We start from the raw sequence: 13,652 nt of genomic DNA, 5'->3' as shown, positions 1-13,652 counted from the left end.
TCTTTCTTTCTTTCTTTCTTTCTTTCTTTCTTTCTTTCTTTCTTTCTCTCTCTCTCTCTTTCTGTCTTTCTTTCTTTCTCTTTCTGTGTCTTTATCTGGTTTTGGTATCAGCATAATGTTGACCTTGTAGAAATAGTTTGGAAGCATTTCTTTCAAGTTTTTGGAATAGTTAGAGAAGGATAGGCATGAATGCTTCTTTAATTGTTTGGTAGAATTCACCTGTGAAGCCATCTGGTCCTGGACTTTTGTTTGTTGGCAGTTTTTAGTTACTGAATCAAATCCATTATTAGTAATCAGTCTGTTCAGATTTTCTATTTCTTCTTGCTTTAGTCTTAGAAGATTGTAGTGGTCTAGGAATTTATCCATTTCTTCTAGGTTTTCCAATTCCTTGGTGTATAATTGTTTGTAGTAGTCTCTTGTTTTATTTTAATTTCAGTATAATTAACATACAGTGTTATATGTGGTAGTCTCTTATAATCCTTTGTATTTCTGCAACATCAGTTGTAACTTCTTTTTATTTCTGATTTTATTCATTTGGGCTCTCTGTTTTTCTTGATGAGTCTGACTAATGGTTTACCAATTTTGTTTGTCTTTTCAAAGAACTGGCTCTTAGTTTCACTGACATTTTTCATTTTTTGTCTCTATTTCATTTATTTCCATTCTAATCTTTACTATTTTTTTTCCATCTATTAACTTTAGGTCTTGTATGTCCTTTTATTTTTCTAGTTCCTTTAGGAGTAAAGTTACTTTATTTGAGATTTTTCTTGCTGTTTGAGGTAGATTTGTATTGCTATAAATTCCCTCTCAGAACTACATTCCTTTTATTGAACTCCATAGATTTTGTTACATTGTGTTTCCACTTTAGTTTGTCTCAAGATATATTTTGATATTCTCTTTGGTGTTTTCATTAAACCATTCATTGTTTATTAGCATGTTGTTTAGCCTCTATGTGTTTTTGGTTTTTTTTTTCCAGTTTTTTCTTGTATTTGATTTTGAGTTTCATACTGTTTTGATTGGAAATGGTGTTTGATATGATTTCAGTCTTCTTAAATTTATTGAGACTTGTTTTGTAGCCTAACTTGTGATCTATCCTGGAGAATGTTTCATGTGCACTTGAAAAAAAATGTGTATTCTGGTGTTTTGGATGGAATGTTTTCTTTATATCTGTTAAGTCCATCTGGTCTAATGTGTTGTTCAAAGCCACCATTTTCTTACTGATTTTCTCTCTGGTTGATCTGTCCATTGATGTAAGTGGGGTATTAAAGTCTTCTGCTATTATTATATTACTTTCAATTTCTCCTTTTATGTCTGTTAGTATTTATATATTTAGGTGCTCCTATGTTGGGTGCAGAGATATTTATTTATTGATATAAGTATTATATTCTCTTATAGGATTGATCCCTTTGTCATTATGTAATGCCCTTCTTTGTATCTTGTTACAGTCTTTGTTTTAAAGTCTATTTTGTTTGATAACAATATTGCTACCCCAGCTCTATTTTTTCTTTTTCTTATTATGTTCAATTAGCCGACATATAGTATATCATTAGTTTTTGTTATAGTGTTCAGTGATTACCTAGTTGTGCTGTCCAGCTCTATTTTCATTTCCATTTGTGTGGGGTCTTTCCGATTCCTTTACTATCAGTTTGTGTGTTTGTTTAGGTCTGAAATGTCTCTTTTAGGCAGCATATTAGATGGGTCTTGTTTTGTTTTTAATCCATTCAGCCACACTTTTTCTTATGGTTGCAACATTTAGTCCATTTACATTTAATTAGGGCTTACTGCCATTTTGTTAATTGTTTCTGGTTGTTTTTGTAGTTCTGAGGTCTGAAGAAAGTTCATTAATGATAAAGGTGGCATGTCAACTTATTGGGAGACAAAAAAATTATTCAATAAACAGTATTGGAAAAATTGGCTATCCATGTGGAAGAAAAACAATCATTTGTAACATCATAAATAATCATCAACCTCACACAGTTTATTTTATTTTATTTTTAAAGATTTTATTTATTTATTAGAGAGAGAGAGAGAGCACAATCAGGGGGAGCAGCAGATAGAGGGAGATGTAGAAGCAGGCTCCCTGCTGAGCAGAGAGCCCAACATGGAGCTCAATTCCAGGACCCTGGGATCATGACCTGAGCTGAGGACAGATGCTTACACTACTGAGCCACCCAGGCACACCCAGCAGTTTAAATATATAAATGTAAAATAAAATACTAGAATAATATATTAAAGAATAGTTTTATAATATTGTGATAAAGATGACATCTAAAACAATATAGGAAACGCATAGTTGTAAAGGAAAAATTGACAGGTTTGATTACATAAATATTAAAAATTTCAGTGTTGAAGGGAGGAAACCTAACAAAGTCAAAAGATAAGTATTAATTACAGTGGGGTAAAATTTTATATGTTATTAAGAAAAAGACAATCTAAATTTTTAAATGGACAAATTATATAATCAATCTAGTGAAAATATGAAAATATGAAAAAGTATATATAAAAAAGATGTCACTAAGAGTCAGAGAACAATAGCATAACATTGTCTGCCATCATTTGGGAAAAGAAAGAAAGAAAGAAAGAAAGAAAGAAACAAAGAAACAAAGAAAGACAAAGAAAGAAAGAAAAAGAAATCTCAATTTTCCTACACAGGAATACAACAAAAAGTAAGTATACTTTTGTCTTTTGTTTCAGTAATATTTTAATTTTTTCTGAAAAATTTTTCTTAATTTTATAATTCTATTAAATCTCTTACTCTTTTAGAATTTAATATCTTTATTTAAAATGGAATGAAATCTATTTATAATTTATTTTCATTATATTTAAGGATGGGTCATTGAATTTAAAAAGGGAAATTAGAAGGTTTTTCTCAATGGGCAGCTGCACCATTTATGTATAGGATAAGGATAAACTGATACATAAAGGTGTTCATTCACTTGTGAAAGGAAAATTGTAATCCAAAGAAATTGATTGAAACTATGAGTAAGAAATGAAACTATGATGAAAGCTATTTCCTCTTCAGTCCATAGAATAAGAATTTTCCTTACTGTGTTTCATGCAACAGAAAAAACTTCAAACTATATTATAGTGCCAGTAATACTCTGGTATCATTTTTGAACCTATCATTCAGAGTTCAGAGATAAAGTAATAGAATATTTTTTTAATAACTTTTTATTGTTATGTTAATCACCATACATTATATCATTAGTTTTTGATGTAGTGTTCCATGATTCATTGTTTGTGCATAACACCCAGTGCTTCACACAGAATGTGCCCTCTTTAATACCCATCACCAGGCTAACCCATCCCCCCACCCTCCTCCCCTCTAGAACCCTCAGTTTGTTTTTCAGAGTCCATCATCTCTCATGGTTCGTCTCCCCCTCCGACTTACTCCCCTTCGTTCTTCCCTTCCTGCTATCTTCTTCTTTTTCTTTTTTCTTAACATATGTTGCATTATTTGTTTCAGAAGTACAGATCTGTGAATCAACAGTCTTGCACAATTCACAGCGCTCACCGTAGCACATACCCAATGTCTATCACCCAGTCACCCATCCCTCCCACCCCCCACCACTCCAGCAACCCTCAGTTTGTTTCCTGAGATTAAGAATTCCTCATATCAGTGAGGTCATATGACACATGTCTTTCTCTGATTGACTCATTTCACTCAGCATAACACCCTCCAGTTCCATCCACATTGTTGCAAATGGCAAGATCTCATTCCTTTTTATGGCTGCATAATATTCCATTGTGTCTATATACCACAAGTAATAGAATATTTTAAACATAGACATGATGAGTTCTTTCTTTCTAAAGATTTATTTATTGATTGATTGATTTGAGAGAAAGAGAGAGAGAGCATGTGTGAGCAGTGGGAGGGGCTGAGAGGGAGAGGGAGAAGGAGGGCACAGAGCCTGAGATGGGCTCAATCCCACAACCCTGAGACCATGACCTGAGCCAAAACCAAGAGTCGGACACTTAACCGACTGAGCCACCCAGGCACCACATGATGAATTCTCTTAAAAACCAAAAATTGATTGTAATAGCTTTTCAAACTAGAAATGCAAAAGCCACAGGAGCATCTTACAGAATAAATTATCATATTGCATAGGCTGGAAAAGTACACACAATATCTTAGGGAAAAATAAAGCCTTGCACAGTTGACTTTGCTGAATGTCTGCTGGCTGAAAAGTCAGTGAAAGAAGCTGTGGCACTGCCACTTTCCAACAATACTGTAATTTGTGTTAAAGCTTTTGCTGCAAGCATGAAGATTGAATTAATAACCTGTCTGCAGAATTCTACTTTTAGCTTATAAATGGACATTGGACTTATTGTTTTGCTTGTATTTATCTATATTAGATCAAATATCATACTGTATGTTAACTAACTAGAATTTAAATAAAAACTTGAAACATAAAAAGAAAAAGAATGAGTGAGTTGCTAGCTGAATTAGCAGCTTTTTTTCATGGAACATAATTTTTCCTTGAAAGAATAACAAACTGGTATTTTAACTTAAGTATTTGGTAGGCTTTTTCTTAAGAAATGCAGTGAGTCACTTCTGGGGAAACAATCTCTGTCACTTCTAGGGAAACAATCTCTGACTGTATTTGCTGTCAATAATAAAATTTTAGTTTTCTAGTGAAAATTAGAATTTTGGAAGCTTGTGTCCACCATGGTGAACTTGATAATTCCTAAAACTTAAAGAATTGTCAGCTAAAATCATTGGTGATATTAACAAATGTTATTTTAAAATATTTGTATAATGAAATGTGTCAAATTTAGAAAATCTCCATGCCTCAGTGAATCAACTTTTTGGAATGACCAATAATTTATGGTGTTACAAAATCATGCAAGATACAGCAGTAGGTTTTTATGTAACAGAGTTAAAAAGTACACTGATATGATTTCAGATTCCACATTCCAACTAAGCCTTAAAAAATTGCTACTTGGCAAGTTTTGATGTAGTACAGAAGAACAATATCCATAGTTATCTAAAAAGATAATTAAAATTTTCTCCCTTTCCCAACTACACATCTGTTTGAGGTTGGATCTATTTCATATACTTGAAACAAAGCAATATATTGCAACAGAGGAAATGCAGTACAGATATGAGACCCCAACTGTCTTCTGTTGAGCAAGACATTAAAGAGATTTACAAAAATATAAAACAATGCCACCATTCTCACTAATTTGTTTTGGAAAATATAGTTATTTCATAATATATTTTTAAAAGGTTTATTTATTTATTTGAGAGAGAGCGAGAGCATGAGTGGGAGGGGCAGAGGGAGAGGGAGAGAGAATCTCAAGCAGACTTAGCACTGACCGCAGAGCCAACATGGGGCTTGATTATGACCTGAGCAGAAACCAAGAGTTGGTTGCTCAACCGACTGCACCATCCAGACACCGCTTTTCATAGAATATTTATTTATGCTAACGTAAAATGGGTTTATTCTTATTTAAAATTAATGAATAAATATTTTAAAACTTAGTTTTAATTTGAATACAGTAAAAGTTGATCGGTATAAATCACCTATACAAAAGCCTCTGGGGATACATTTTTAAGGAGGTGAGGAGATCCTGAGACTAAAAATGTGTGTGAGAAACATTGCTTTAGAATTTTGACTAGACCAGATTAATCTAGTGCCACTAATTTCAGGAAATGGATTTCTTTTTGATCAATTCCTAATCTGTCTTCTCCCAAGCCTGTTAATTCAATTCAACTAGCATTTGTTGACACCTATCAAGTTCTGGTCGTGGTAAGTGATGATACAAAGCCAGAAGTTTGAATTCAAATTTTAAGGAGCTATGCAAGGGGACGATGGTCCTTGGATCCCAAGAGAGACTGGTTGATGGATTTGAGATTTCTGAGGAGCAGCATATATAGGCACAGATTCAGGGAGTTTGCTATATTTGGTGGTGGGAAGAGGAAGACTTCCTTTTTGGATGGTTTTTATTTTAATAGTGAGAGTAAGGACATGGGAGGGTATGAATGTTCATGGGAAGAGGACGTATGAAGTAGTCTTGCTTATTTCTTATTTTACAAATTATTCACACCATATTGTAATAATATAAATGGACATTTAAAGATATAGGCATCATAAATGGAAGGGGGTAAAAACTGTAATGTGTAAGATAGATAATCGTTAATACATCAAATGTAGAAAGACCTCTTATAAATTGTTAAGGAAATGACAATCTAATAGAAAAATAGGCAACAGATACAATCTGGCAGTTTATTGTTAGGGAAGTCCATATACCTATCAGTATGAAAAGAAGCTGAAAGAGGGAAATGGAGTTTAAATAACGATATTGTTTTCATACATCACCTTGGCAAAAATTAAAAAGAGTGAAACAGGCAGAATTCAGAGAAAGGAACCCACTAATATATTGTTGCTATGAGTGTGAAGTAAAATACCACTTTTGGAAAACAACTTGGCAATATCGAAAATTAGGGAAAGAACCCAATATAACTTAGACACAGCAATCCCACATTTGGGAATCTATCCTTAGAAAGAAAACCCTAGTATGTAGCAATACATGTACAAAAATATTTATTATTGCATTTTTCCTTTTATTGAGATACAAACACATTCTATTTACATTCCTTTTCCTTTGGTGTATACATTTCAGTGGGTTTTGGTATATTCATAAAGTTGTGCAACCATCACCACTATCTAATTCTAGAACATACTTATCACCCAAAAAGAAACCCTGTACCTATTAGCAGTCATTCACAATTTCCTCCTTCCCCCAGGCACTGGCAACCACTAATCTACTTTTTGTTTTTATGATTTGCTTATACTGGACATTTCATTTAAATGAAATAAAACATTATGTGGTCGTTCATGTCTGCTTCTTTCACTTCTGTAATGTTTTCATGGTTCATCCACGTTGTAGTATGTATCCATAACTTTATATATATATTCCATTGTATGAATATACCACTTTGGTTTATCAGTCAATCAATTGATACACATTTTGGGTTGTTCCTATTTGGGGCTATTATAAATAATGCTGCTATGAACATTTGTGTGTAAGTTTTTGTGTGGACATATGTTTTCAATTCTCTTTTGTAGATACCTAGGAGTGGAGTTACTGAGTCATATGGTAATGCTATATTTAACATTTGGAGGAACTTTGCAAACTGTTTCCAAAGCTCTACACTATTTTACATTTCCACTAGTAATGTATCAGGTTCTAGTTTCTCCACATCCTCACAAATGCTTATTATTTTGTTTCTAGCCATCACAACAAGTATAAAGTGTGGTTTTGGTTTGCATTTGCATTTGACTAGTGATACCAAGCATCTTTCTATAAACTTACTTGCTATTTGTATACCTTTGGAGAAATGTGTATCAAATACTTTGGTTGTTTTTGAAATTGGAGTTATTTGTGTTTTTTATTGTTGAATTGTAAGACTTCTTAATATTTTCTAGATGCAAGTCCCTTATCAGATACATGACTTATGGATATTTTCTCCCATCGTTGTTAACTTCCACTTTTTAAAATTATGTCCTTTGAAATATAAAAGTTAAAAAATTTTTTCTCAGAAAGATGACTATAGTTTCTATGACTTGTTTGAAACATTGCTGGTTCTCCAATGTTTGCTCTTCCAGGTTTTGTTTTTTAAATTTTAATTCCAGTGTAGTTAATGTAAAGTGTTACATTAGTTTCAGGTGTACAATATAGTGATTCAACAGTTCCATATATTACCCAGTGTTCATCAAAATAAGTGTACTCGTAATTCCCTTCACCTATTTCATCCATCCCCTCAACCACCATCCCACTGGTAACCATCTGTTTGTTCTCTATAGTTAAAAGTCTTTTTTTTTTTTTTTGGTTTGTCTCTTTTTCCCTTTGTTCTTTTGTTTTGTTTCTTAAATTCCATATATGAGTGAAATCATATGGCACTTGCCTTTCTCTGGCTTATTTCACTTAGTGTTAAACTCTCTAGAATCATACATGTTGTTGCAAAAGGCAAGGTTTCATTCCTTTTTTATGGCTGAATAGTATTCCATTGCACACATACACACACACACACACACACACACACACACCACATCGTCTTTATCTATTCATCTATTGATGGAATGTGGGCTGCTTCCGTAGATTGTCTATTGCAAATAATGGTGCAACAAACATAGAGGTGCATATATCCCTTCAAATTAGTGTTTCATATTCTTTAGGTAAATGCCCAATAGTGCAATTGCTGGATCTTAGGGTAGTTCTATTATTAATTTTTTGAGGGACCTCCATACTGTCTTCCATAGTGGCTGAACCACTTTGCATTTCCACCAACAGTGTATGAGGATTCCTTTTATTCCACATCCTCACCAACACTTGTTTCTTGTGTTTTTGATTTTAGCCATTCTGACAGATGTGAGGTGATATCTCATTGTGGTATTGGTTTTTGTTTCCCTGATGATGAGGGATCTTGAGGATTTTTTTCATGTCTGTTGGCCATTTGGATGTCTTCTTTGGAGAAATGTCTGTTCATGTCTTCCGTCCGCTTTTTCATTGGATTATTTGTTTTTTGGTATTGAGTTTTGTAAGTTCTGTATATATTTTGGATACTAACCTTTTATTGGATATATCATTTGCAAATATCTTCTCCCATTCAGTAGGTTGCCTTGTATTTATTTATTTTTTAATTTTTTATTGTTATAATCACCATACATCATTAGTTTTTGATGTAGTGTTCCATGATTCATTGTTTGTGAATAAGACCCAGTGCTCCACGCAGGATATGCCCTCTTTAATACCCATCACAGGCTAACCCATCCCCCCAACCCCTCCCCTCTAGAACCATCAGTTGGTTTTTCAGAGTCCATCATCTCTCATGATTCGTCTCCCCCTCTGACTTAATCCCTTCATTCTTCCCCTCATGCTATCTTCTTTTTCTTTTTTCTTAACATATCTTGCATTATTTATTTCAGAAGTACAGATCTGTGAATCAACAGTCTTGCACAATTCAAAGCGCTCACCATAGCACATACCCTACCCAATGTCTATCACCCAGCCACCCCATCACACCCACACCCCACCACTCCAGCAACACTCAGTTTGTTTCCTGAGATTAAGAATTCCTCATATCAGTGAGGTCATATGATACATGTCTTTCTCTGATTGACTTATTTCACTCAGCATAACACCCTCCAGTTCCATCCACGTCATTGCAAATGGCAAGATCTCATTCCTTTTTATGGCTATATAATATTCCATTGTGTATATATACCCAATCTTCTTTATCCATTCATCTGTTGATGGACATCTTGGCTCTTTCCACAGTTTGGCTATTGTGGATATTGCTGCTATAAACATTGGGCTGCACGTACCCCTTCGGATCCCTACATTTGTATCATTGTGGTAAATACCCAGTAGTGCAATTGCTGGATTGTATGGTTACTCTATTTTCAACTCTTTGAAGAAACTCCATACTGTTTTCCAGAGTGACTGCACCAGCTTGCTTTCCCACCAACAGTGTAGGAGGGTTCCCCTTTCTGCACATCCCCGCCAACATCTGTCGTTTCCTGACTTGTTAATTTTAGCCATTCTGACTGGCGTGAGGTGTTGTCTCACGGAGGTTTTGATTTGGATCTCCCTGATGCCGAGCGATGTTGAACACTTTTTCATGTGTCTGTTGGCCATTTGGATGTCTTCTTTGGAAAAATGTCTGTTCATGTCGTCTGCCCATTTCTTCATTGGATTATTTGTTCTTTGGGTGTTGAGTTTGATACGTTCTTTATAGATTTTGGATACTAGCCCTTTATCTGATACGTCATTTGCAACTATTTTCTCCCATTCTGTCGGTTGTCTTTTGGTTTTGTGGACTGTTTCTTTTGCTGTGCAAAAGCTTTTTATCTTGATGAAATCCCAATAGTTCATTTTTGCCCTTGCTTCCCTTGCCTGTGGCGATGTTTCTAGGAAGAAATGGCTGCGGCTGAGGTCGAAGAGGTTGTTCCTGTGTTCTCCTTTAGGATTTGGATGGACTCCTGTCTCATGTTTAGGTCTTTCAACCATTTGGAGTCTATTTTTGTGTGTGGTGTAAGGAAATGGTCCAGTTTCATGCTTCTGCATGTGGCTGTCCAATTTTCCCAACACCATTTATTGAAGAGACTGTCTTTTTTCCATTGGACATTCTTTCCTGCTTTGTCAAAGATTAGTTGAGCATGGAGTTGAGGGTCCATTTCTGGGCTCTCGATTCTGTTCCATTGATCTATGTGTCTGTTTTTGTGCCAGTACCATACTGTGTTGATGATGACAGCTTTGTAATAGAGCTGGAAGTCCGGAATTGTGATGCCACCAGCTTTGCTTTTCTTTTTCAACATTCCTCTGGCTATTCTGGGTCTCTTCTGGTTCCATACAAATTTTAGGATTATTTGTTCCATTTCTTTGAAAAAAGTGGATGGTATTTTGATGGGGATTGCATTGAATGTGTAGATTGCTCTAGGTAGCATTGACGTCTTCACAATGTTTGTTCTTCCAATCCATGAGCATGGAACGTTTTTCCATTTCTTTGTGTCTTCTTCAATTTCTTTCCAGAGTATTTTATACTTTTCTGAGTACAGATCCTTTGCCTCTTTGGTTAAATTTATTCCTAGGTATCTTATGGTTTTGGGTGCAATTGTAAATGGGATCAACACCTTGATTTGTCTCTCTTCTGTCTTGTTTTGGTGTATAGGAATGCCATTGATTTCTGTGTATTGATTTTATATCCTGCTACTTTACTGAATTCCTGGATGAGTTCTAGCAGTTTTGGGGTGGAGTCATTTGGGTTTTCCACATACAATGTCATATCATCAGCAAAGAGTGAGAGTTTGACTTCCTCTTTGACGATTTGGATGCCTTTGATTTCTTTTTGTTGTCTGATTGCTGTGGCTAGGCCTTCTCATACTATGTTGAATAGGAGTGGTATTAGTGGACATCCCGCCACGTTCCTGACCTTAGGGGAAAAGCTCTCAGCAAATGATATTCGCTGTAGGTTTTTCATAGATGGCTAATATGATATTGAGGTATGTACCCTCTATCCCTATACTCTGAAGAGTTTTGATCAAGAAAGGATGCTGTACTTTGTCAAATGCTTTTTCTGCATCTATTGAGAGGATCATATGATTCTTGTTCTTTCTTTTGTTAATGTATTGTATCACATTGATTGATTTGCGGATGTTGAACCAACCTTGCAGCCCAGGGATAAATCCCACTTGGTCGTGGTGAATAATCCTTTTAATGTACTGTTGGATCCTATTGGCTAGTATTTTGGTGAGAATTTTTGCATCCATGTTCAACAGGGATATTGGTCTGTCATTCTCCTTTTTGATGGGGTCCTTGGTTTTGGGATCAAGGTAATGGTGGCCTCATAAAATGAGTTTGGAACTTTTCCTTCCATTTCTATTTTTCGAACAGTTTCAGGAGAATAGGTATTAATTCTTCTTTAAATGTTTGGTAGAATTCTGCAGGGAAGCCATCTGGCCCTGGGTTTTGTTTGTTGGGAGATTTTTGATGACTGCTTCTATTTCCTTAGTGGTTATATGTCTGTTCAGGTTTTCTATTTCTTCCTGGTTCAATTTGGTAGTTGATACATCACTAGTAATGCATCCATTTCTTCCAGGTTATCTAATTTGCTGGCATAAAGTTGCTCATAATATGTTCTTAAAATTGTTTGTATTTCTTTGGTGTTGGTTGTGATCTCTCCTCTTTCATTCATGATATTGTTGACTTGGGTCATTTCTCTTTTCTTTTTGATAAGTCTGGCCAGGGGTTTATCAATCTTGTTAATTCTTTCAAAGAACCAGTTCCTAGTTCCGTTGATCTGTTCTACTGTTCTTTGGTTTCTATTTCATTGATTTCTGCTCTGATCTTTATTATTTCTCTTCTTCTTCTGGGTTTAGGCTTTATTTGCTCTTCTTTCTCCAGGTCCTTTAGGTTAGGGTTAGGTTGTGTATTTGAGACCTTTCTTGTTTCTTGAGAAAGGCTTGTCTTGCTATATACTTTCCTCTCAGGACTGCCTTTGCTGTATCCCAAAGATTTTGAACAGTTGTGTTTTCATTTTCATTGCTTTCCATGAATTTTTTTAATTCTTCTTTAATTTCCTGGTTGACCCATTCATTCTTTAGTAGGATGCTCCTTAGCCTCCATGTGTTTGAATTCTTTCCAACTTTCCTCTTGTGATTGAGTTCTAGTTTCAAAGCATTGCGGTCTGAAAATATGCAGGGAATAATCCCAATCTTTTGGTACCGGTTGAGACCTGATTTGTGACCTAGGATGTGATCAATTCTGTAGAATGTTCCATGGGCACTAGAGAAGAATGTGTATTCCGTTGCTTTGGGATGGAATGTTCTGAATATGTCTGTGAAGTCCATTTGGTCCAGTGTGTCATTTAAAGTCTTTATTTCCTTGTTGATCTTTTGCTTAGATGATCTGTCCATTTCAGTTAGGGGGGGTCTTAACGTCCCCTAGTATTATTTCTGTTTATGTGTTTCTTTGCTTTTGTTATCAATTGCCTAGTATAATTGGCTGCTCCCATGTTAGGGGCATAGATATTTACAATCGTTAGATTTTCTTGTTGGATAGACCCTTTAAGTAGGATATAGTGTCCTTCCTCATTTCTTATTACAGTCTTTGGTTTGAAATCTAATTTGTCTGATATAAGGATTGCCTCCCCAGCTTTCTTTTGGTGTCCATTAGCATGGTAAATGGATTTCTACCCCCTCACTTTCAATCTGGGGGTGTCTTTGGGTCTTAAATGAGTCTCTTGCAGAAAGCATATTTGATGGGTCTTGTTTTTAATCCAAATGATAGCCTGTGTCTTTTGTTTGGGGCATTTAGCCCATTTACATTCAGGGTAACTATTGAAAGATATGAATTTAGTGCCATTGTATTGCCTGTAGGTGACTGTTACTGTATATTGTCTGTGTTCCTTTCTGATCTATGCTGCTTTTAGGCTCCCTCTTTGCTCAGAGGACCCCTTTCAATATTTCTTGGAGGGCTGGTTTCGTGTTTGCAAATTCCTTTAGTTTTTGTTTGTCTTGGAAGGTTTTTATCTCTCCTTCAATTTTCAGTGAGAGCTTAGCTGGATATAGTATTCTTGGCTGCATATTTTTCTCATTTAGTGCTCTGAAGATATCATGCCAGTCCTTTCTGGCCTGCCAGGTCTCTGTGGATAGGTCTGTTGCCAATCTAATGTTTCTACCATTGTAGGTTACATATCTCTTCTCCCGAGCTGCTTTCAGGATTTTCTCTTTGTCTCTGAGACTTGTAAGTTTTACTATTAGATGTCGGGGTGTTGACCTATTTTTATTGAGTTTTGAGAGGGATTCTCTGTGCCTCCTGGATTTTGATGCCTGTTTCCTTCCTCACATTAGGGAAGTTCTCTACTATAATTTGCTCCCATATACCTTCTGCCCCTCTCTCTCTTTCTTCTTCTGGGATCCCAATTATTCTAATGTTGTTTCGTCTTATCGTATCGCTTATCTCTCGAATTCTGCCCTTGTGATCCTGTAGTTGTTTCTCTCTCTTTTTCTCAGCCTTTCATTTTCCATCATTTGGTCTTCTATATCACTGATTGTCTCTTCTGCCTCATTTATCCTAGCAGTTAGTCCCCCCATGTTTGCACCTCATTAATAGCCTTTTTGATTTCGACTTGGTTAGATTTTAGTTCT

Source organism: Callorhinus ursinus, unplaced genomic scaffold (assembly GCF_003265705.2).
Source record: "Callorhinus ursinus isolate GAN/ISIS: 27379988/994484 unplaced genomic scaffold, GSC_fseal_2.0 scaffold26, whole genome shotgun sequence".
NCBI classification, from domain to species: Eukaryota; Metazoa; Chordata; class Mammalia; order Carnivora; family Otariidae; genus Callorhinus; species Callorhinus ursinus.
Note: the sequence above shows the minus strand (reverse complement) of the source record.